The sequence below is a fragment of the Prunus avium genome, chromosome 2 (genome assembly GCF_965620075.1).
Source record: "Prunus avium chromosome 2, drPruAviu1.hap1.1, whole genome shotgun sequence".
NCBI classification, from domain to species: Eukaryota; Viridiplantae; Streptophyta; class Magnoliopsida; order Rosales; family Rosaceae; genus Prunus; species Prunus avium.
Window position 1 is genome coordinate 3,188,839 of NC_142285.1, and position 22,045 is coordinate 3,210,883.

At 38.5% G+C, this 22,045-nt stretch overlaps 2 long non-coding RNA genes across 2 annotated transcripts; both read right to left on the reverse strand.

The window, feature by feature from the left end:
• Nucleotides 1-309: 309 nt before the first annotated feature.
• LOC148296256 (uncharacterized) lies at nt 310-2,040 on the reverse strand. The gene is made up of 3 exons (XR_015833676.1): nt 1,912-2,040; nt 1,726-1,810; nt 310-425 (listed from the first exon to the last, which is right to left on the reverse strand). It is a non-coding gene; the product is annotated as an uncharacterized LOC148296256 (long non-coding RNA).
• A 16,992-nt stretch (nt 2,041-19,032) lies between these two features.
• LOC148296257 (uncharacterized) lies at nt 19,033-20,888 on the reverse strand. The gene is made up of 3 exons (XR_015833566.1): nt 20,786-20,888; nt 20,600-20,684; nt 19,033-19,119 (listed from the first exon to the last, which is right to left on the reverse strand). It is a non-coding gene; the product is annotated as an uncharacterized LOC148296257 (long non-coding RNA).
• Nucleotides 20,889-22,045: the final 1,157 nt, after the last annotated feature.

A 22,045-nucleotide genomic window follows, 5' to 3' on the forward strand; every position in this document is an offset into this window, starting at 1 on the left:
TCAGCCCCAGAAAAACAACAATCCATCAACTCAATAAACCTAAAAAATCATAAAATAAAATAAAAATTAGCCAATCTAAAAATTAGTCACAAAAGAAACATGAATTAGTAACTGTTACTTAAAAGGTTCCTCTTAACCTTTGGTCTTCACTCAATTTCCAAATAACACAATAATCCTAGCCTTTCAAACCCACAAAGGGCCTAAGCCTCTCAGTCAGATTTTGCATAATGATGGCATATCTACAGATAATTTATTCAATAATGGATATTTCTTTAAAGAACAATCTATCGAATCTCGTAATATGCATAGATAATAATATTCCAAAAACCACAAGAGACCTCAATTTCTGAAATTCTTGTTACAATAATTCCTCAAAAAGCTCCTTCACCCAGCCAGTCATGGCCAAAACCAAAAGTTCTAGCCATCTGTATAAACAGAAACCAAAAGGCATAAAAGTAAGACAATTTGTAATAGTTATAAGTGAAAACAATAACCGATTACAGCTAGCCAACATGCTAATCTAATGATTCCAGAGTAAAAAGTAGAATCCAACCACTTAATTAAACTACCCAAGTGCAAAACAAGAAGAAAAACAGATTTAGATCAAACACTTTCCTCAAATTACACCAACCAGTAGTGACACAAAAAAAAAAAAAAACAGATTATAATGCAACTGCAAGCCCATTCCCAGATCTTTAATATTGACTGATATGAAATCCACAATAATTGAGTCAAAATGGTACTCCTTAACGATATGGCATGAAAATTAGAAAATACTATCAAGTAAATGAGCCAAGTTTCGACCCCGCATTCATAACATTGTAGCAAATTCACAATCAGACCATTCAAACCAATAGGAAGAGAAACTAAAAAGAAAATAATTCCAATTATGGTAGCAAAACTCACAAGACAGAAAATAATCCCCAAGTTACCGATCCTCTAGGCAATCATGTAGCTAACCAATTCAAATTGCTATGCCAAACCCACATCTAATACTAACAAAGCTGCTTCTGCTTTCCATTTCGTAACAAAAATAAAAATAACCAAATCAACTTAAATGTCTAAGTATCACCCAACAGAAGAATTCAGCAATCAATGCCCGAATGCACCACAAACATGCATAACACAACTATTGGATTAGTATAAGGTGATTTTAGCTAAACTACAAATGAATGGTGTTATCATACTCCAACAGATACTGCTTGAATAAATCTGGATTTCCAGTTTCTATTAAATCCATGCACAGAAAAAAAAGGGTGAATTGTTAGGAAGAACTAACCTTTACGTTGTTGATAAACGTGAGTCGCTAAAACCCCAGCTTGATGTGTTCTGCAGAAATGCCAGACCCGCCAGGAAAAAGAAAACTGAAAGAAGAAAAAAAACACCATTGAAGTTTTCCAAAAATCAGCCGCCTAGGCGGGCTAGGCGGGCCTTTTTTATTTCGGCTATACTCTACACTCTTGAATTAACATATTTGAAGGGTATGGCCGAGCGGCTATACTGTCCAAATATATTATTTAAACAGTATAGCCGAGCGGCTATCCCAAATACATTATTTAAACGTACATTCAAGTTTGCCCACTCCCAAGCTATTCCAAATATGATTCATTTCGCCCACTCCCAAGCTCATTCACGTTTGTTTAAATTAACCCAAATATTATTAAGCAAATCCTGAACTGAAACAACGTGTTCGTATACTTGAACAAGTGCTAGCAGTGCACTAACCCGAGAGAAGACGAAATCCATTCCCGAAGGGTTTGAACATTCAACATAGTTTCAGCTGTTGTAAAGGTCTTCAAAACTACCACAACTGCAAATATCAAAATAATATGAATGAACGATAAGAAACCCCACATAGAGCTTAGATTACAAGAGTCAATATTTAGTGATATAAATAAACTAAATGCTGACCGAGGGTAGTTTCTGGGTTTAACCCTGCAATATTTCTGGCAACATCAATAGGATCAACGTTTGCAAGACTGCACACAGAGGAAAACAAATTAATAGAATACCCTTATACCCGAATCATCCATCCTCTGACAATAAATAATAAATTATATATGCTACAAATATTTTTCAGAAACGGAATACTGCCACTCTTTATGGGCCATGCTCTCCAACAAACATTCGGTTAATCTTTTCTTTGAGGGATGCAGCCTGCATATTGTGGCATAGAAAACATTAATTAAACAACACTATATTCACCCAATCCCTTCCCCCCACAAGACACTAGTTTCTGGGTTTAACCTCTGCCAATTTCCAAGGTTTCAGGCTTAAAACGTTGCTGATTTTCAGAGATGCCTTTACGTTGTTGATAAACATGAGTCGCTAAAACCCTAGCTTGATGTATTTGCAGAGATGCCAGACCAGACAGGAAAAAAGAAATCTGAAGAAAATAAACGCCATTCAAGTTTTCCAAAAATGGGCCGCCTAGTCGGGTATAGCCGCATGGCTATACTCTTGAAATAATATATTCAAAACGTATGGCCGCGCGGCTGTACCCGTTAAATAATATAGTTACAAAGTGAGAACATCATTTTTCCTCTCAACCTGATTTGATGTCTCCAATATGTCACTATGAAATAGAAATAACAATTGCTACTCGACGATGATCTATTTCCAGATTAGAAAGCAAAATTTCCTTGAGGCCATTGACAAGTGAGAACATCATTTTTTTTTTAAGCTTCTTACAATCTATACATAAACAATCTCTATAAAAAAATACCATGTTCTGCATGTTTTTGGTTCATTCTTGATAGCAATTGTCGTGCCAAGGCATTAGATAAACTCATGAAGGATCTCAAAGTTTTTGCCAAAGGTAATGAGGAGCTGTTCAAAGAAATGCATCACATGTGTATGGGTTCAATCCAACGGGGATCGTAAGGCACTCTCAGGCAAATAATTGAGGCAAATCCAGTTTTCCGTGGCAAACTGAAGTATCCTAGCATCAAAAGTCATAGATTACATAAACTCATTAACCAAAGGTAATGCTTCCTCTCTAGTTTTGGTCTTCCTTTCTATTTTGTAATTGCATATGTTCATACATATGCCTGTGCGCGTTTGTGTGTGAGAGAGAGTACTTGTTATTCTCATATTTAGTAAAAGATTTAGTCACTTTCTATTTTTTGTAATGGGGAGAGACACTGACTTGTGTGTTTAACTTGACAGCTTGAATTGGCAGCATTAACAGTGTAAAGACCCTCGTCCAAATCCAGTCATTAAGACTCTTTTCGTTGATCATGTTTGGGAACCACAGGAAAATGTTCCTTTTCCTCTGCCAATTGAAAACAATTTGGAAGTAAGATATGTTCTGGTGACATAAATTTATTTTTGTCAAGTATTTGTCCTCATTAACCAATGACCAGCTCGGTGTCTACACTTACTGATTTTTGTCCAAATCCAGTTATTAAAACCCTTTTCATTGATCATGTTTGTGAATTGTCTTTGTCTCTCTCGACTGGGAACATTTTGCAACTACGATATGTTCTGGTAAACTGAAATTCGTTTCGTATTGGTCCTCATTAACCAATGTTTCCTGCTCATCAGCCACACTAGCTGATTTTCTTTTTCTTTTTTAAACAAGATTTTTTTTAGTCTTTCAGGTTTTTTCTAAGATTGCTCTAACCTTATGTATTTAGCCTTAACAAGCAACATCAAATCCACTTCCAACTTCTTCTGTTGAGCCAAAAATTTATCTGTAACACAAGATGCGCTCTCTCCGGGAGCAGTATCTCTCAATTGCAGCAAAGAGCCCAGGTATTTTATTTTAGTTCTTCAAGTGATGTTGTTGGGTACTGGTACACTCTAATTTATGTAAAATCTAATCAAATACATGCTGCTAGGTGCCTGTTTGACCAGATGATGGAGAGGAACTTGATTTCATGGATGACGATGATTTCAGGTTATGTTCAAGGAGGTTACTATTATGAAAGTCTGGAGTTATTCAGGCAAATGAGAAAAACATATTTGAGCCTTGATGAGGTTCTTTTGGTCACAGTACTTTCAGCATGTGCTCATGGGGGAGATTGCAAGTTAGGCAGATCCATTCAACGTCTGATTTTCAAAATATGGAATGAATGTTGAAGGGTTTCTTTGGAATGCTCTGATAGACTTGTATGCCAAATGTGAAAAACTGGCTGAGGCTCGCTTAGTTTTTGAGCAGTTGCCTTGCAAGAGAGTTGTGTCTTGGAATTCGATGTTGGATGGGTTCTGCAGAAGTGGAGATATTAAGAAGGCTAGACTCTTCTTCAATGAGATTCCTGAGAAGGATGTGATTTCTTGGAACACCATGATCAACTGTTATTCCATATCTCATTGATTCAAAGAAGTATTTGAGTTATTTCATGCGATGCGGAGTTCAAATGTTTAGCCGGACAAGATCACACTAGCCAGTGTTCTGTCTTCCTGTGCTAGTGTTGCAGCCCTGAATCATGGCATTTGGGTGCATGTTTACATAAAAAAGAATCATATTGAGTTGGATATTATGTTGGGAACTGCTTTGATTGACATGTACGGAAAGTGTGGAAGCATTGAAGAAGCCTATGAGATATTCTCATATATGACTGAAAAAATTGCGTTTGTGGACTGCTATGATAGCAGCACATGCCATGGAAGGGCAAGTCCAGAAAGCTATTGATCTCTACTCAGAAAAGGAAGCTCTAGCAATAAAGCCGGATCATGTCACTTTCGCAGCTCTTCTATCTGCTTGTAGCCATGGAGGCTTAGTCAATGAAGGGTACACATACTTCAACAAGATGACTAGTGTCTACAGTATTGTTCCTAAGATCCAAAATTATGGGTGTATGGTTGATCTCCAAGGTCGGGCCGGATGCTTAGACTAGGCGGTGAAGTTTATGCCAAAGATAGTGTAATGAGAGTGTAATAAGAGAGGTTTTGCAGCCTTTCAATTCATTTATTCTTTCATTACTAATCTGGGAACATATATACAAGTATAGATATAACTATTCGTTAGTTACAATACAAACAAAATCACAAAACATGGAAGTGTGTTTCCAGCTCTTTGTGTTTCCCTAAAACATGGAAATGGGTTTCTAGGTGGCAAACATGCTTTTCCAGTATTTGTGCCAAGCTGTCCAATACTCCCCCTCAAATCATTGACTAACACTCCCTCTCAAGTTGGTGCAAAGATATCACGCATGCCCAACTTGTCAAGTGAGCCATAAAAAACTTTACTTGATACAGCCTTCGTCAGAATGTCAACAAGTTGGTTTTCGGAGTTTACGAACGGAAACTTAATTATACCACTTTCTAGTTTCTCTTTGATGAAATGTCAGTTGACTTCCACATGTTTGGTACGGTTGTGTTGTACTGGATTATGTGCTATCTCGATAGCAGCTTTATTATCATAGTACATGTTTGTAGCTTTCAATGGTTTAGTTCCAAGATCCTTCAGTAATCTCCGTAACCAAAGCAATTCACACACTCCTTGAGCCATTCCCCTAAACTCTGCTTCAGCACTTGATCTAGACACAACTCTTTGCTTCTTACTCATCCAAGTGACTAAGTTGCCACGCACAAATGTAAAATATCCAGAAGTAGAACGTCTATCTGTGATGGATCCTACCCAATCAGCATCTGTGTATCCTTTTATGTCCATGTGTGTATGTTTGGAGAACATCAACCCTTTTGCAGGGGCAGTCTTCAAGTATCTTATAATCCGTGATACTCCATTCATGTGTGCCTCACTTGGTTGATGCATAAACTGACTTACCATACTCACAGCATAAGCTATGTCGGGGCATGTGTGTGACAGATAGATCAGTCGCCCAACTAATCTTTGATACCTTTCTTTACCAGTAGGTACTTGATCTGGATACATCCCTAACTTGTGGTTCTACTCAATAGGTGTGTCAGCTGGCTTGCAATCTAGCATTCCAGTTTCTGTTAACAAATCTAACACATATTTTCGTTGGGGGTAGAAATATGCCATGTTTTGATCTAGCAACTTCTATGCCAAGAAAATATTGTAACTCACCTAATTCCTTCATCTCAAATTCACTAGCAAGGAGCTTCTTCATTTCTTCATTGTCATTACAGGTAACCACCATATCATCAACATAGATGATAAGGGCCATAAGTTTGTCACCACGACGCTTTAAGAATAATGTATGATCCAAGTTGCTCTGAGTGTACCCGAAGTGCTTCATGGAATCAGTGAATCTTCCAAACTAGGCTCATGATGACTGCTTTAGCCCATATAATGATTTTCTCAGCTTGCATACTGTGTTGGGACCATATATCATAGAGATCCCTAGTGGTGGATCCATATACACTTCTTCTTGCAAGTCCCCGTGAAGAAATGCATTCTTTACATCATACTGCAGTAGTGGCCAGTCAAGATTTGCAACCAATGACATGAGAACACATACAGTGTTGATCTTGGCAACAGGTGCAAATGTCTCCTGGTAGTCAATTCCATATGTTTGTGTATACCCTTTGGCCACTAATCGAGCTTTGTATCGGTCTATGGATCCATCAGCTTTGTATTTAACGGTGTATATCCACCGACATCCAACTGATTTCTTCCCTTGTGGTAAAGGAACCATTTCCCCTGTAGAATTCTTTTTCAGAGCTTCCATTTCAATTGTCATTGCTTCAGCCCATCTGGAATCTGTTACAGCATCCTGCCACTTATTTGGAACACATATAGTAGATAATTGATTGACAAAGGATGCATACGACTTTGACAATCTATGAGTTGACACATGGTTATTAATGGGATATTTTGATTTGACAGTAAGGTCAGGAAAATATTGAGGTTTAGGTTTTCCTCTAGTGGTCCTAGGTGGGAGAGTATATGGTGCAATATTAGGTGGTTCGGAAAATACCTCGAGTGTTTCTTCATCACTAGACGATTGGTCCAATGGTACGGCATGAGGAGTTGTATTTTGTAGTTGATCATTGTAGACATTTGGATTGTCTCCTCCGGGGTCTTCACTGAATAAGAACGAAATTTCTTCAGTACATTCATCGCTGTCCAAAAAAACACCCTCGAGGTCAGTGGAGCAAAGCGACTGGTCACTAGGTTCTAGACGACCGGTCGTTTTTGGACAGCTTGGATTTTCAACATCGCTGGAGCAAGGCGACTGGTCGTTGGGTTCAAGGCGACATGTCATTTTTTGGCAGATTGTTTCGCGACCGGTCGTTTCTGGCTGCCGACCAATCGCTTCAGGGCAGTCTTGAATTTTTTCTTCCTTCTCTTCACTCCTCCTCTCCCTCTGAAGAGAAGGGGGCGTGGAAGCTTCAAAGTAGGATTAATCTTCTTGAAATGTGTCATCCATAGTGACAAAGAGCTTGTGAGTAGGAGGATGGTAACACTTGTATCCTTTTTTATTTGATCCATACCCAACGAGCACACATCGAATGGCACAAGGATCCAGCTTACTCCTTTGATGAGGGGGAACATGAGCATATACAACACAACCAAATATGCGAGGAGGCAACTTGAGGACGGTAAGAAGAGAGACGTGACGAGCCAAGGTGTCCAGTGGAGTCTGAAAATCCAAAACACTACTAGGCACCCGATTAATTACATAGACTGCAGAGATAAGAGCATGTCCCCATAAGCATGTATGCATGAGCAACCTCAAGTAATTGTCGATTCTTTTGTTCGGCAACACCATTTTGTTGCGGAGTAAAAGAGGTGGAGGTTTGATGAATGATGTCGTGGTTCCGGAAGAATTGAGCTAAGACATTGTTCACATATTCCCCACCATTATCGGATCGAAATACTTTGATGGAGGTCTGGAACTGTGTGGTAATCATAGCATGAAATTCACGGATTGTAGCAGAAACATCACTTTTATGAGCTAGCAAGTATACCCAAGTCATGCGACTGCAGTCATCAATAAATGTAACAAACCATCTCTTGCTATGGGAAAAAACTTTAGCAGGACCCCAAACATCAAAGTGAACCAAATTAAATGGAAATTCCGTTTTATTATCACTTAAGGGAAAAACGGTTCTATGGCTTTTGGCCAATACACAGGTTTCACACCGAAATTGAGGATTATCTAAACCACGGAACAAAGACAGAAACGAACGTTTAAGATAGCCAAAGGATGGAAGTCCTAGGCGACGATGCCAGAGCCAAATCTAGTGTTGATTGCGAGCTTGTGAGCTGAGACCATGAGTATGAGCTGCCCTTGGTGGTGAAGAGACCGTCAAGGAATACAACCCTCATCTCCATTTACCATGCCTAATCGTCACGTGAGTTGTGAGATCCTGAAAAGTACAGGCTGAGAATGTCATTGCTTGGGTTAAAATATAGCACACGTCTCAAATTCATTCCACTTAACGAAAGAGAATGCAAGTTTGTAGTTAATACAAGCATCTAAAAACCAACGCTCAGCAGAATTAAAGGTTCAGAAAGATGTGGTGTACCAAGGAACCCCTAAACCCTAAACCAATTTCGAAGAAACCCCTAAACCAATTTCAAAGAAACCCATAAACCCTAAACCCTAGAGAAACCCCTAAACCAATTTCATAGAAACCCATAAACCCTAAACCAATTTCAGAGCAACCCTTAAACCCTAAAACCCTAAACCAATTTCATACAAATCCATACATCCTAAACCAAATTCACAAAAACCCCAAATTTCTAAGAAAAGGACGATGAACAGTACCTTGTGGATGTGAACCCTGGAGTTAAGCTTGGATGAACAGACACCGATGAGGGAGGAAGACCACTGCGTCGGAGAGAGAGAGCTGCGCAAGAGAGCTGAGCGACAGAGAGAGACGGAGCCAAGAGAGTTGAGAGAGAACACAATTTCTAAAAAAGTGATATGGGTGCAATCAGTCGAAAAGAAAGATGTATTTATAGGTGATAGTTTTAAATTTTTAAGGGAGGGGTGGTATTTTCAGAAAAAATTATAAAATGGGTGGCATTTTGAGCTATTTCCCTATTAAATATAATATACTTAAAAAGTATAGCCGCACGGCTATATTAAGGTTTTTTTATTAGGGTAATCTGCTGAATTGCCCCCTGAACTTGTACATAATTCTCAATTTACACCTTGACCTTTTTTTTAGTGAATTAAGGGCTCGAATTAAATTTTATTATCAATGTTCCCCCCACCGTCAAAATTCAAACATTTCATCCATTAATCCGTCCATTTGACTTATGTTGACTCTCTTTTGAGGGTTATTTTTGTCATTAAAAATAATAAGTATATGGAAAATGGGCTAGTTAATTGTTTTTAAAATTTTCTTTGCTTGAGGTCAATGGGCCGATTAGATCCAATGACCAGCAATGTTAAACCCAACCCCACCTTCAATTCTTCCAGTGTCAACCACATCCACAACCACCGCAATCTCCGACGGCTCCACCTAACCTCAAAAACCCAATACGAAGTGAAAAAGCACAAAAAATCGAAAGGGCACAAGTTGCTACCCGGGACCATGCCTGATAAGTCCATAAATATACTCATTTATGTACTCTCTTTACTTAGGCTTTGTAGAAGAATTAGACTTAAAAAGGGCTTATTACTTCACTTTTCTGATTTTCAGCTTTTCTGCGCTCTTGGAAGGTTTTTAAGGGAAAATCAACTTTTCGGAGGAATTTTAGTGCAAGGTCAATTGGAGATGAAAGCTAACACCTTGAAGTTCAATCTGTGATTTTTCCAGAATTTTCTACCGAGCCAATTGGTACAGTATTACAAGTAAAGTTAGCCCACGTGCAGACAGGACAGTTTCGTACATGTTACGTGAATATGAAGAAACGGAAGCCTTCCCGAATTTTCCAAGTTACGTGCTATATATGGTTGGAAAGATAAGACATTTATCTTTCTAAAATATATTTTTCCTGATTTTTATAGAAGGCCGAAGATCCCCAAATCGTGTGACAATTGGGCTGAGCTGTATTTCCCTGTGGAGTTAGGAATTGTGATCTTTACTTTCCTATTTGGATTCCTTGTTTACCAAGACTTCTTGGACGACTTTTCAGTAAATTTTAGGGTTTAGGACTTTGATTTAAGTCATATAAAAGACCAGCCAAGGCCCCATACAGAGGATACACGTCCGAAGGAGATCAACCGCGCAAGAGGAAAAAGCTGCCAGCGAGTTCTTTCTTTTCCTTTCTTCTTTTAATTTTCAGTTCTTATGTATTTATTTTTGAGTTCATCCCAGAACATGAGTAACTAATTTCTTGTTAGTTAGGGCTTAATCTTGAAGCCCTAAACATGATTTCAATTCTATAAACAAGTTTGAATGGATTTTTCAGTTTCTACAAGCTGGATGATTTCGGTTTCTCGATGTTATGTGAATTCTGATATTTTGTTTCTTTGAGTAGCTAACTTTGAAGCATGTATCGGAATTAAATTGTTGTAGAACATAGGTCAATTGCCATATTGAATGTGTTCTTGTTTGCAACGAATAATTGGGTTAAGAACTAGTTATGAGAAATCGATTCTTGAATTCCTAATAACAAATGCCATGTTTTAGGGTTTTTGTGACACTCATATTCTCTTTGATCTTAATGGATTCTTGATTGTTAAATTGAGTAAATGCCACACTGGATTTCAATTAAGAATACACGTATTGATGTAAATGCCATACACTTTACATACACTTAAGAGAGAATCATACAACTCGAGTCAAATGCCATGATCTTGTTGTGAGTGTCGTCATCATATGCTTGCTAGAAATTGATTATCTATTGTTGTTTATGGATTGATTGATTGTTTGGAGGTGGATAGTGAGTCCTAGCTATTGTTCTTGATTGATTTTAAACTAATTTCTCTTAAACTCTAATTTAAATTCTGTTTTGTTTTCTTTTATTTACAAAATCAAATCAAAACCCCCTTGGTGTTGGCGTGTGTGTGGAAGTCCTTGTGATTTCAATCTTTATTTTGTTTTCGTGTTTAATTGTGTTCTAGTTTTCTTTGTGTGACATTGATAAACATCTCTTTAGATTACAATCTCTGTGGGAATGACCCTTGCTTGCTTACTATACTATCATTTGATTTGTGCACTTGCAAGGTTTTAATATTGTTGTTAAAAATTACCAACAATGCCCACCTTCCTTAACACCAAGATCGGAAGGGGTAAACGACGACATTTCATTACAGTCACCAGCGTGCTTGAACTCCTGCACTTCCTTAAAACCCATCCATGGCTTCACCCAGACTTTGGCTTCGTAAAGCTTCTTCTTTCAGGCATGGATTGCCTCAATCGTCAGACGGTACTATTTCTTTATTTGTGGAGAAAGCAATTTGTCTTCTTGCTTCAGAAACCAAAGACAAAGTCCCCTCTTCCCCTCTCCCCTCTCTATCATCCCAATATTCCTTTTCTCAGACCGTCCAAATTTTCCCAAAAAAATCAAAACTTTCCTAGAAAACTCAAAACCCCTTCACCACACTACCACACTCACAAACTCAAGCAGAGCATTCTGCACAATTTTCAATAAATATCTTAATTATCTAATTAATTAAAATTCCAGCATAATATTGAAATTAAAAGGCAAAAAAGAGTAAAGGCCTTCGTCTTGTTGTGATCTTGGACGGCCAAGCGAGCGAGGTGCCATGTTTTGGAAATGGGAGGGATTGGATTCTTCTCTTCCGTTTTGACTGTTAATCTATACCCAAGCCCTGAACACCACACTCTTCAGCTGTGAGAGAAACAAAAACCAGTTCATATAATTATGGTGATAAATTGTGATTTGGGGATCTTTGCAATATTGAGCTCTAGGTTTTTGGGTTTCTGGCTGGGGTTTCTGGGTTTGTGGGGGAGGGGTGAAAAACCAAAAGTGGTTTCTGGTTGCTGGCTGGGATTTCTGGGTTTGTGGGGCAGGGGTGGTCATTGGAGAATTGAGGGGAGAAAGAAATCGAGGGGTGGGGGGCTGGGTTCGATTTTGTTCAATTTTCTTTAGTGTCTTTTTCTTTTTTTCTTTTTTTGTTCAATTTTCCTCTTTTTGTTCAATTTTTTTTCCAAAAAAAGGCGTTGAATGACCAAAACAACCCTCAAAAGAGAGTCAACGTTAGTCAAATTAACAGATTAATGGATGAAATGTTCAAATTTTGACGGTGGGGGGAACATTGATAATAAAATTTAATTCAAGCCCTTAATTCGCTAAAAAAAAAGGTCAGGGGGTAAATTGAGAGTTATGTACAAGTTCAGGGGGCAATTCAACATATTACCCTTTTTATTATAAAACATAGTACGACTATACTATTTTAACACATGGCGAAGTGAGCGAAAGGCGCCAGGCGGTGGTACTATTTTTTATTATAAATAGTATAGCCGTACGGCTATACTGAGTGTTTTAAAAAATAAAAAGCGTATAGCTGCGCAGCTATACCACGGTTTTTATTATTTAAAAATAGCATAACCGCTCAGCGATACTATTTTTACACGTGGGGAAATGGGCACTAGGCCCCAGGCGAGTCCCTTTTTTTTAAAATATAAATAGCATAGCCCGCGGCTGTATTGGGATCTTTTTTCCAGGTTAACGGGCCGAGGGCCCACTCCAATAACACCGATACTGTCCCCACTTTACCACCTGCACAATCCTCATGTGTGGGGTTTTATCAGAAAAGGCCTCGGTGTTAGTTAGAAAATGGTATTTCTATTTAAACTACTTTCTCTTTGGCCCTCTGGCCGATGTGTGACAACAATGAGTTCCAACACTCCCCCGCACGTGAGACCCCATTTTTATGGGTCACACGTGGAGATCCACATCGGCAACCACGTGGAGCCATGTAGGGACTCACCCATCGCGCGGGGCCAAACGGGGACCCACCCATCACGTGGCACCTTTGGCCTACGTGGAGCCAAACGGGGACTCACCCATCGCGCGGCGCCAAATGGGGACCCACCCATCACGTGGCAAGTACGGGCCCGCAACCTGGCTACGATACCATGTCAAATTTTCCAAGTTAACGGGCCGAGGGCCCACTCCAATAACACTGATACTGTCCCCACTTTACCACCTGCACAATCCTCATGTGTGGGGTTTTATCACAAAAGACCTCGTTGTTAGTTAGAAAAGGGTATTTCTATTTAAACTACTTTCTCTTTGGCCCTCTGGCCGATGTGGGACATCAATGAGTTCCAACAAATAGTATAGCCGCCCGGCGATACTGTCATATTTATTATAAAAAATAGTATAACTTTCTGTTTTACTTTCCTTTTCCTGCATAATATTATCCAACACTTTTTTTCATGCTTCATGCCTCAGTTTGTCTTTATTTTGTTTGAACTACACCAATATAAGAAATCCAGGCCTTAGGTAGAAAATATTAAAGTTTGAACTTACGCCCTCACCTTGGAAGGACTTGTTCCATCAGCACCACCAATAATTGAAATGCTCTTGATCTTGACATCTGATGTAATTGTATGAGAAATAAATGAACAAAATATAACTCAATCAGAATGTAATGTAACGACATCAGAGATAACTTCTTCTAGAAGGGTAGGTTTTAATAAAATTTCTCAACATGCAACACAAATGTTTCAAAAATAAGTACAGCTATGTTTAACATAGATATAACAAATGAGCACAAGAACAAAAGATAATTATAAATGACACACAAATTAAGTGTTATGTTTGTGAGAATGTGAAGGTAAAAAGTCCCACATTGGAAAGTTGAAAAATCTAGCAAGGGCTTATAAGGAGTTGGGCTACTCCTCCCATTGCCAATTGGTTTTGGGGTGTTCACATATTGGGTAAGGGGTAAGGGGTAAGGGTAAAGGCCCAGTAATTTAGGCCTAATCAATCAATCTGCTATGATACCATGTTAAAATTTCAGAGGGACGTTCCCTTGGCCCACCACTAGTAACATCGATATTGTCCCCAACTTAACCACCTATTTTGCAGGTGTGGGGTTTTATACAAAAGGCCTCGATGTTATTAGGAGTGGAATCATTTAATATATGGGACTTTCTAATTATTTAAGTTTCCAATGTGGGACTCTGTGTATTCTTCAACACTCCTCCTCACGTGGGACCAATTTTTAGTGGGCCACACATGCAACCAATTATGTTAAGATTTCATAGGGACGGATCCTTGGCCCACTACTAGCAACATCAATATTGTCCCAAACTTAACCATTGAAATTGAATCCCATACTCAAACTCAAACAAATCCGACTATGGAGATCTAACAAAACATGTTACCATTGAAATTGAATGAGAATATCGAAAAATGGGTACAACTAGTCAACCAATGGATCTCCCTGTCCCCGTCCATTTCATGTTTATGCATTCTTTAACTAATGTCCTGAAGATAACACATAAAACCACAAAAGTGGATACTCACGGAATATAAACAAGTAACTCAGGATCACCCTCATTGCTCTCCAAGTGTTCCTGTTGCAGAAAGTAGGATCAGATGAGACTTCATATGCCTAGTATATGGTAAACCTGAACTGAATCTCAACCAATGATTCAGCAATTTTTGGGCCGAAGATGAGGGTTTTTCGTCTTCTACAGCAACTGTATTATCTTGCATCTCATTGGGAGTTTTTTATTTACTCTTTTTGCCCATCTAACGGATCCAAAAGCTGCATTTCACCCAAAATTTTGTGGCTACAGCTATAGAGGTTATTGACTATCCATGCTTGTCCAAAAAAATGTTCTTTCTGATTATGGATGAGGTAATCTGAATCAATTTTATGTACAGAATTACATAATTATAGAACTTGTGTGTCTTGACCTTGGCTTTCTTTCATTTGTTTAGGTAAAATCAGTTGTCACTGATCCTGGCCAAAGTCACCTGTCTGTTGCTCACTACTTTTGCCCTGACACTAAATGAGGGCTCATCTCCAATGAGCATGGATTTTAATATCCCACTTGGCAGGCTGCTCTTCTATGTTAAGTAACGAGAAACTACGTTCTTTTTTTTCTTTTCTTTTTTCTGCCATCGTTTATAAATTTCCTGTCCTTTTAGGATGATCGTGTGCGGTAACTACTTTTGATAGTTCACTCATGAATCCTGCTAATGTGATTCTTCAATTGGAACCTGGGGGTGTTGGAGACATAGGACTATGGGATGTTAGTTCAGGGAAAAAGTTGCTTTCAAGAAATTTTAGAGTCTGGAATCTTAATGCAGGCATGTTGGCCTTAAAGGTGCATCTGCTTCTGGATTATGTACTACTCCTTCAACCTTACTGATATGATCCGAAATTTGAACCAATGTCAATTATTTCAGGAAGCTCTGGTCAAAGATTCATATGTATCTGTTAATCGTATCCAACAGAGTCCTGATGGTTGTATATTTGGTGAGAATGTTCTCATAGTTAAAATGGTATGGAGTTGCTGATTTTCATTTCTTGTAGTTCATATTCACTGCCGTCGTGTTTCATTGAACAGGGGTTGCATATGCAAAGCGCACTTAGGAAGTGTAAATGATTTTGGCATTCTTTTCCCCTCACGACCAACTTTTGGTCATAACTTGTGCTAATGACAAGACCGTCAAGGTTGGTTTCATTAATGTATGTTTAAGGTTTGGGATATATTTTGTAGCCAAAGACTGTTTACTTTTGAAGGTCATGAAGCTCCTGTCTATTCTGTCTGTCCTCATACCAAAGAAAATGTCCATGTAAGGGCTGCTTTGGGTATTGATGTTGTGGTTCTGGTGATGTTTTTCTTTTGAATCATCTGATTTACTTTCCGGTTCCTGCAATATATTATCCAACACTTTTTTTCATGCCTCAGTTGTCTTTTCAACATCAGTGGATGGCAAGATCAAAATATGGTTATATGATAGCTTCGAAGGCAGTGCTGTACCAAACTGGCTCATAGTGCTGATGTTCAAAGGTTCAGCTTATATGGCCTGTGATTGCCATCTTTTATTTCCTGATTGATATCTTTGGGTTAATATAGTAATGTTAGTTTAGATTGGGATCATGTAGGCTTTTTTTCATGTGGGATCAGCCAAGGGGGGAAACAATCAGAGCCAGGAGCGACCAAGTGTAAAAAACATGGATTTGTTTTTTTGTTTTTGATATTAAGAGAGATTACATGAGCCTCAACTAAACCAACATCTTCCATTGCAAAAATGCGACGAAGTGAACATTGAACTCCTATCAAAGACTTTTTTCTGACTCCTCAATCTTCTGCTTTCAAATACTTCATTCCTAGTCCTCGATCGAGGACACAATACAAAGATCATAGTAACCAGTACTGTGTTGTCCACTGGACTGCTGATCCTGGGCCTACCCCTGCTATTATATGTGAGGAAGAACCAGCAACAAATATATGGTAAGCTATTTGATTTTGTACTCTTCTGCCCCTCCATCTTCTAAGATAGGTAGGTTCAGTTCTATAGAAAATTTGTGCTGTTGCCTCTCTGGTTTCTAAGCTAAGGTTCCATGCTACATTATTTACTTCACTAAGTACTTCACAGGAGAACTGAAGCCCGGCCAAAATGAAGATCTGGAATTACCATTATTTGACTTGGCCGCTGTTGTTTGTGCAACCAAAAACTTTTCAAACAACAATAAACTTGGAGAAGGTGGTTTCGGATCAGTCTTTAAGGTAAAATCAAATACAGTTCTCCCTACAGTTAGCTTGACAGTTTCCACAAGTCATTTGGGTCAGGACTAAGGTGGTGTAATTTTTTATTTTTTATTTTTCTGTTCTCTCGTGGGTTGGTTTTGTGTTCCTATGCAAGAGGAGGATGAGACAAATTTTCATTTTTTTTTTAATTTTCTATCAGCAAACAAGAGGGCATGATCAAATGTCAAAATCTATGACAGAAATGCAATATCCAAAGAATGAAAAGCAGTCCAACCAAGAAGAACCATCAATGGAAGAATATTGAATGCATAAAGATTTATCAAGTTTAAAGCAAGAAGAACCAAACCAATCAATCTATTGCTTAACCAAACCAGAAATAAACAGTCAGAATTTGAGATTGGGCCTAAAAACCGAACCTTGTTATTGGCAAGACCATAGAAACTCCATGATAGGATAGCTTCATCATTTACTTCCACCGAAGACAGACACCAAGTCAGCAAATTTTGTATTTAGGGTTCCCATGACTTGTGCTTGCTTCGGCTTCCAAATCTCAATCTCAAGCTCAATTTTGCAGGTAAACTTTTTCAATTTCGGGTTTCAGACTTTCAGTCAATCGCACTGTTCAAAAAATCTGGCTAGGCGGCTAGGCGGGCGCTAGGTGGCTGGGCGGGCCTCCTAGGCGGGTTGGGTCATTTTTCGGTGCCGAACAAGGGGGACGAAGCAGCCGAAACTTGTCTGCGTCTGCAAGCTCCGTCCTCTGCGAGTTCAAGCTTCGTGTTCGTTTGTATTCAACCTCCGTCCTCTGCGAGTTCAAGCTCCGTCCTCTTCGAATATATTAATATTTAAAGAGTATAGCCGAACGGCTATAGGTTTAAAATATCCAAACGTATTAAGAGAGTAAAGCCGACCGGCTATACGTTTTAAATATACAATTTTATCATATCATTTTAGGGTTTAGGGCTAAAATACCACTTTAGCCCACTAGGCTAGAGTTATTTCTTCAATTATTTTATTTATACAAGCAATATTAGGGAATGAGAATTTAAATTCTTTATGATACCTCTCATTCTAATGATTTCCAGCTATTAGCCCATTGGGCAATAATAAAAAATGAATTTTATTTATAATAAATAATACAGGTTAAACCCATAAATACAACAACAACAACAAAATCCCCCAACATTTTGTGAATCAAAGGATGTTGAATTTCATAGTATAAAATTGCTTGTATAGCTATTTACTTTCTAGAAGAAAAATTGGATACAAAACAGTCTAACGAGACAACAAAGAGAAGTTTGCAGCTCTGTTTTGAAATTTATTGAAGGTATCAGAGGTCATATGACATTGATATATGAACTATTCAAAATGAGAATTCAAACAACATATGTTAGATGAGAAATAGCATCTCATTCTTAAATATAACATATTATTTCATTTGTCTACAAAGAGAAGTTGTGCCTGTTGTTAAGCTGGCGCAACCAACATTCTTTCACCAAGAAACTTTTCCTGAACCTCAAAGAAATTTAGCTAGGAAAACCTTTGGTGGTTAGGGAAAGTTAAGATAGAAATAGAGGCAGAGGCAAGGCTGAAGAACAATCGCGAGCACATGTGATATTACAGAAAATGTAGTGAAGCACACATCTTATAATGAAATCAAGATAGGAACTTATAACAAGCCCTCATTAGAGTACAATGTCCAAAAACACAAGATGAACACCACACCACACCCCATTCAACACAAATAATTGCTCTTCAGTGTTGTAAATTTAAAAAAAGATGAGATATTGCTTAGTACAATCAAATAGTTCTTCATTCCTCGTCGCCCAAATCATTGAAGGCATCGCACAAATCATTGAGCATTTCATCCCACGTCTCCTCCACATGCACATGAAATGAGTATCCATCAACAAGAAGAACAAAATTGTCCATACCACGAAGAAATTCAGGAAATTCAGAACCCTCTCGCACATAAATTTACTAATATGAGACACAAGCTTTGATATTTCATCGTCATTCTCATCGAAACCAGAACAATCTCTAACGTCCAACATCACCAAATCTTTGCATTCGGGCAGCAACGTGACAAAGACCATCCCAATTAACTTTTGCACCCTTCAAATTTAAGTACTTGATATTAGGCACCAACCTCACAATTGACAATATGCCTCACGCCCATGAACAGTGCCTTTGGACAAATCTAAGTCTGAGTGTTCTCATCAGCCCCAGAAAAACAACAATCCATTAACTCAATAAACCTAAAAAATCATAAAATAAAATAAAAATTAGCCAATCTAAAAATTAGTCACAAAAAGAAACATGAATTAGTAACTGTTAATTAAAAGGTTCCTCTTAACCTTTGGTCTTCACTCAATTTCCAAATAACACAATAATCCTAGCCTTTCAAACCCACAAGGGGCCTAAGCCTCTCAGTCAGATTTTGCATAATGATGGCATATCTACAGGTAATTTATTCAATAATGGATATTTCTTTAAAGAACATCTATCGAATCTCGTAATATGCATAGATATAATAATATTCCAAAAGCCACAAGAGACCTCAATTTCTGAAATTCTTGTTACAATAATTCCTCAAAAAGCTCCTTCACCCAGCCAGTCATGGCCGAAACCAAAAGTTCCAGCCATCTGTATAAACAGAAACCAAAAGGCATAAAAGTAAGACAATTTGTAACAGTTATAAGTGAAAACAATAACCGATTACAGCTAGCCAACATGCTAATCTAATGATTCCAAAGTAAAAAGTAGAATCCAACCACTTAATTAAACTACCCACGTGAAAAACAAGAAGAAAAACAGATTCAGATCAAACACTTTCCTCAAATTACACCAACCAGTAGTGACACAAAAAAACAACAGATTATAATGCAACTGCAAGCCCATTCCCAGATCTTTAATATTGACTGATATGAAATCCACAATAATTGAGTCAAAATGGTACTCCTTAACGATATAGCATGAAAATTAGAAAATACTATCAAGTAAATGAGCCAAGTTTCGACCCCGCATTCATAACATTGTAGCAAATTCACAATCAGACCATTCAAACCAACAGGAAGAGAAACTAAAAAGAAAATAATTCCAATTATGGTAGCAAAACTCACAAGACAGAAAATAATCCCCAAGTTACCGATCCTCTAGGCAATCATGTAGCTAACCAATTCAAATTGCTATGCCAAACCCACATCTAATACTAACAAAGCTGCTTCTGCTTTCCATTTCGTAACAAAAATAAAAATAACCAAATCAACTTAAATGTCTAAGCATCACCCAACAGAAGAATTCAGCAATCAATGCCCGAATGCACCACAAACGTGCATAACACAACTATTGGATTAGTATAAGGTGATTTTAACTAAACTACAAATGAATGGTGTTATCATACTCCAACAGATACTGCTTGAATGCATCTGGATTTCCAGTTTCTATTAAATCCATTCCCATTCCTGTCCAAAGCCTCAATAGTTTGTGTAGAGCCCAATATTTATCACAAAGCTCCAATCTTAACAACTCGACTACTTGTTCAGAGCTATCGACAATTTGAGAAATTTCAAACGAATGCACTCCAAGACCACAGCTTAAAGAATGCACAGAAAAAAAAGGGTGAATTGTTAGGAAGAACTAACCTTTACGTTGTTGATAAACGTGAGTCGCTAAAACCCCAGCTTGATGTGTTTTGCAGAAATGCCAGACCCGCCAGGAAAAAAGAAAACTGAAAAAAAAAAATACCATTGAAGTTTTCCAAAAATCAGCCGCTTAGGCGGGCTAGGCGGGCCCTTTTTATTTCGGCTATACTCTACATTCTTGAATTAACATATTTGAAGGGTATGGCCGAGCGGCTATACTGTCCAAATATATTATTTAAACAGTATAGCCGAGCGGCTATCCCAAATACATTATTTAAACAGTATAGCCGAGCGGCTATCCCAAATACATTATTTAAACGTACATTCACGTTTGCCCACTCCCAAGCTATTCCAAATATGATTCATTTCGCCCACTCCCAAGCTCATTCACGTTTGTTTAAATTAACCCAAATATTATTAAGCAAATCCTGAACTGAAACAACGTGTTCGTATACTTGAACAAGTGCTAGCAGTGCACTAACCCGAGAGAAGACGAAATCCATTCCCGAAGGGTTTGAACATTCAACATAGTTTCAGCTGTTGTAAAGGTCTTCAAAACTACCACAACTGCAAATATCAAAAGAATATGAATGAACGATAAGAAACCCCACATAGAGCTTAGATTACAAGAGTCAATATTTAGTGATATAAATAAACTAAATGCTGACCGAGGGTAGTTTCTGGGTTTAACCCTGCAATATTTCTGGCAACATCAATAGGATCAACGTTTGCAAGACTGCACACAGAGGAAAACAAATTAATAGAATACCCTTATGTTGGGAAAATGGCTCACCTAAGGATACAAGGTTGGTTTTGGCGCTGAAAGGAAGATTTTGAATCTGCCTAAAAGCGACCGGTCGCTAGGCATTTGCGACCGGTCGTTTTGAAGCAGATTCGAAGTCTGGAGCAACATCAACGAGCGACCGGTCGCCAGTTCTTTGCGACCGGTCGCAGGAAGCTAGAGACCGGTCGCTTAGCATTTGCGACCGGTCGTTTAGAAGCAGATTCAAGGTCTGGAGGAAAAACCAAAAGCGACCGGTCGCCAGTTCCTGGCGACCGGTCGTCCCAGTCGTGCTGTGACGATTTCTTACGCGTTTTCAACAGTGTTTTCAATGGCTATCGCTTTCCACAAGATTTCAGAGGCTTAGTGGGTCACTTCTGAGTTAAATGAACGTTGACTACTTGCTGGATAGTTGGGAGAGCACTCATGGCTAATTGGTTATCTTATTTCAAAGATATCACTCTCCATTTTCTGGTGTAAGTGGGAGGTGGCTGAGTTGGATTCTATTTACCTACTTGATCTGACATTTAGTCTAAGTGGTGACTAAAGGGAAGAACGTGGAGGACAAGCTGATATCTTATCTCTTGTCTATTGGCTTGTGTAGGAAATGGGGTGAAGTAAGATAACACAAGAGGAGAAAACAAGTTGAATAATTGTAAGTGGAAGAAGCTGGGATTCCAAGTTGAGTTAGAGCTGAAGTTTTAGTTGTGTGTTCAGAAAAACTAAGGGGAGAGCAAGAGAGTTCTCTAAGTGTATCAAGGTGTTGAGCAAGGGTGTGAGAGAAACAGATTGTGAGGGTAGTGTTCTAAGGGGGTTTCCTTTGTAAACCAAAGTTGTAACCTATCTTCATTAGTGAAATTTCTCAAGGTGATCATCAAAGAGGATGTAGGCAATTTGCTGAACCTCTATAAACACTTGTGTCATTTGTGCTTGGTTAATTTCTGTGTGTGTGTGTAAGACTCATCCATCATTGAGTTCTTTGTCCAAAGTCCATCAACAACAAGATCTTAAAAGGGCAGTGAGTTAGTCATTAATTCTCAACAAGTGGTATCAGAGCTGTGTTTGGCAGCTGGAGCTAGTTCTTCTCTTGGAGTGCTAGTGTGTTGAAGATGGCAAGTGACATGGAAGCTGAGAGTGGTAGCAGTTC